At 48.1% G+C, this 4,096-nt stretch overlaps 1 long non-coding RNA gene across 1 annotated transcript; it reads right to left on the minus strand.

Moving 5' to 3' along the window:
- Positions 1-208: 208 nt before the first annotated feature.
- LOC145717636 (uncharacterized) lies at positions 209-4,090 on the minus strand. The gene is made up of 2 exons (XR_014140979.1): positions 3,727-4,090; positions 209-2,077 (listed from the first exon to the last, which is right to left on the minus strand). It is a non-coding gene; the product is annotated as an uncharacterized LOC145717636 (long non-coding RNA).
- Between the last annotated feature and the right edge of the window lie 6 nt (positions 4,091-4,096).

The raw sequence follows: 4,096 nt of genomic DNA on the forward strand, positions 1-4,096 counted from the left end.
CACCTGTTGCGGGAATAGAAAAAAACCGTGTTCAGACCGAAAGTGTGCACTTTCACGAAAATAAAGGTAAATGACCAATAAATTACTACTTTTTAATAAATAATCTCCTTATTGGATAACTTCTCCTGCTAGTGAAATATTTACCATGCTCTCTAAAACCTTTTTAATCAGCTGAAACGCTCAGGAAGCTTTAAATGATTGGGTATCCTTTTGTGGCTTAAGAGTTGAAATGATTTTTTATTGAAGTACATTTTAATAAGAAGCAAATTGATTTAAAGTGATTCAAGCTTTCATGGTGTGAGGGCTCTTCACGCTCAGCTCCATGGGCTGGAGGGCCCTCTCCTCATTTCACCGGGCTGCAAGGTCACGCTCTGCCCGGTGCCCGCATGTTCTGCAGAAATTAAGAATCAATTCCTTGTAAATTACCTTAGGACCAACCCAGGCCGGAGCGCCACAGCTCGAGATCATCCTCCGTGCTTTCTCTGTGCTATGTTTTCCTGCGTAGGAAATAACACAGAAAAACAATAAGCTGGGGCACTGATGGACCATGTGGATCCCCAGGCCCCTGCCCTGTGCATAGTGGATCCCGATTTACAGAAGAGGAGGCCAGGAATCTGCAATGCCCAGGGGATTTACTGTTGACTAGTCTGACCCCCAAAGCCGAAGTTGACACCTTAAGGCCCTGGTTCTCACACTTGAATGAGATCGGAACCCCTTGGAGGGTGTGTGAAAACTCAGGCCAACTGGCCCCACCCCCAGGGTCTCGGATTCAGTGGGGCTGGGCAGGGCCTGGGAAACTGCATTTCTAACAAGCTCCCGGGGGATGCTGATGCTACTAGCCTGGGGACCCCATTTTAAGAACCCCAGAACCAACTATGGAAAATGAGTATCAGTAGAACGCAGAAGAATGAATATTGTTAGCACTTTCGTGACCAGAGCAGATGCCATTGCAAACCTTTCAGAAGGACCAAGACCCAATACAGGGTCCTCTGAAGAAGTGATAAAACCCAGAAGAGAACAGGTGTTAGTTTCGAAGGAAGAAAATGCTTAACATTTCAATGGTGCTGGGCGCCCGGGTGGCTCAGATGGTTAAGTGTCTGTCTTCGGCTCAGGTCATGATCCCAGGGTCCTGGGATCGAGTCCCGCATCGGGCTCCTTGCTCCTTGGGAGCCTGTTTCTCCCTCTGCTTCTCTCTCTCTCTGTCTCTCATGAATAAATAAATAAAATCTTTAAAAACAAAAACAAAAACAAAAACAAACCATTTCAACGGTGTTAAATGTGGCATCGAGCAGGTAAGCTAGCACATCAGTTTAGTTTCCAAGAGTTCTTGCCCAGTTTATTACATTACTTAGTACAAAAGAGATTCTTTAGCTATGAGCTTACCGAACAGGAACTTGTTAAAACATTACTAGTCAATTTTTCCCCCAGAATTGTTCCAGAACTCAGATGAGCTTAAATAAACCTGAGACATTTCTGGCAGGGTTCATGGCGAAGTACATTTTCTCAGTCAGTGATTCCAGAAACACCGGCTCAGCTGCGCCGGAGAGGTCCCACAGGGTCTGCCCTCTGTGGCCGGGAAGACAAAGCTGGGTGACAGATCCTCGTTAAGGCTCGTCTGCCTTGAGGAAGTGAGACTGACCCACTGAAAGAATCTTGCTGCCTTTCCTTTTGATGCCGGCAAAATGTATGTGTCATGTGATCAACCTCTCAGAGAAAGGGTTCTGGTAGAAGGTGTGGCCAGTGATGGGGGCTCACGGACCCCAGCACACCTGTGGCCATCATAAACCTTCTTTTCGGAAGGCTGCTAGCAAGACGGCGTGATTTGGACAGCTGGCTTCAGAAGAGTCTGTCTCTTTAAGATTCTTGCTTCTGGGCCGGTGAACACGGGTCCTGACTGAGGAACATGTGAGTTGGGTACACACCAGAGACTGATTTCTCTGTAGGACATGATTTTGCAGTTCTTCCAGCTACGCAGTGTGTGTGCCAGGCCGGTCCTGGACTCCTGTGGCCTGAAGAATTGGGGCCCATCCTTGACCTCGATAGGATTTTGCAGCAGGATCAGTCAGGTGGCCTTCTTCTATTTCCGAGAGAGGGTGTCATTAAAAGGAACAACCATAATATTTAAATTACCAGAAATCTTTCTGATGGGGTTGAAGCAAAAGTGAATCGTACCGAACGCCACATAACCTGTACCAGCCTCAACTCTCCAGGTCGGCATGGCAGCTGGGCAGACAGAAGCTTGGCAGAGTCCCATCTGATCTGCTCAGGGAGTTACGTCACCCGATGAGCAGCACTAGACAGACCTTCTCGAATGCAGCTCTCGACCATGATGCACAGGCGAGCTGAGCACGAGGCCTGGGGCCGGGTCGACCTGCAGGGACTCTGACAGCGTGGGTCTGGGTGCTGCCTGGTCGTGGGGTCTGAAGTGCTCCCCAAGGGGCTCTGCTGCGCAGCCAACGTCAAAAGCAAGCGAATTCCTCATTTAATCATCTCCAGTGTTACAATTTATAATCTGGAAGCTACATCTGAGAGGTCGGTAACACACCGTAGGCTGTCCACCCGACAGGATTCTGATAGAATCCTGGCTTTGTTCTTTATCTCCTCTAAGGAACCAGGAACTATTAGAAGGGGCCTCATCGGGGCTCACGTTGGACCATGAATGGGTCAAGCTGGGGTTTCTCCCCCTTGCCATTGCTGACCTGTGGAGCTGGCTAATTCTTGGTGGTGGGGGCTGTCCTACGTACATGTTGGAGGATGCAGAGCAGCATCCTGGTCTCCACCCACCAGATGCCAGTCACAGCCCCGATCCCCAAGTCGTGAGAACCAAAAGATGAGAATCACAGAGCTCAGCCTATCACTCAGGGCCTGGTGCCTTGCCAAAGATGGTTTCAGACACAGGCATTTGGTGATGGGCAGTGCGGTAGGAACACCTTTGGGGAAACATCTTTTTTCAATCTTAAAAAGACACGGAGAAAGGTGTTCTCTTTCTGTGGGTTGCACCAGGACGGTATAAATCTGGGTCCTGGATGGTCTTGCGGAGGTGTGGAATTCACGCTCCCCAGAGCGGCCCTCCCTGCGGATTTGTCGCCCTGCGAGGCCATACCACCCCCTTTGGCTTACGAGGCTGTGCTTTCTGTTATATGCAGTGAAGTGCTTCCAAACACCGGATCCTGAACTCCGGGCTATTCTTAATTCTGGGCAACGATACTGTTCCTCTTTGGAAGGTAGACATTTTGCTGCTGTCCAATATGAGTAATTGGTCAAAATGTATCCACAAAGTGGGAAACTATAAACATACCATAAAGATTACCACCAGGAAGCAGGGGAGCAGCCTCGAGACATTTATGTATGCGGTCTATAAACATGCTTTGGCCTTGCTCAAGGAGCTACACAGCATTACATTTCACCAACAGTGGCCAGGGACCCACGGAAGCAGATGTTCTGTATCTATTAGCTATAAATCTTATCCGAGGCAGGTGTCTGAAGAACTTCCAGGCACCTCTCTTGGTGTGAGGGCAAAACATTATAATTGATTCTTTTCTAAGAGTCAACCTGACTTGTAGAAACAAACTCCCTTCCTATTTCCAAAGTGATTTGTGGGGCGAGGAGTTCAATCATAATCGCTCTGGTTTTTGTTTCTGGGCAGTGACTCACGGCCCCCCTCCCCCCATTTCCATTCATTGAAAAAGAGTTTTAAAGAAGCTGCAGCTAAAAGCAGACACTTACCTTCATAAATGATGGCCGAAGATTCCAGGTGATCGCGGCGTGGGTACCTTCTTAAGACTTCTGTACTCATCTGTGCGTGTGTGTTTTTTTTTAACAAAGTGACCTGATAAGATGGTAAGGAAATGGGTCATTGTGGGAGGGGCTCTTTCTTCCCCCCACCCCCCAGGAGGGTCTCAGGGAGAATTTCCGCGCGTGAGAAGTGATGAGGTGGGAGCAAGGAGACGAATGTGAGAAGCAGGAGTTAGTATTCCCTGGGATTCTGTCAAGGCAAATATTCACTTTTTTTTTTTTATTCTTATGTTAATCCCCATACATTACATCATTAGTTTTAGATGTAGTGTTCCATGATTCATTGTTTGTGCATAACACC

This window comes from Leptonychotes weddellii, chromosome 16 (assembly GCF_054177405.1).
Source record: "Leptonychotes weddellii isolate Sample4059 chromosome 16, ASM5417740v2, whole genome shotgun sequence".
Lineage (NCBI taxonomy): Eukaryota > Metazoa > Chordata > Mammalia > Carnivora > Phocidae > Leptonychotes > Leptonychotes weddellii.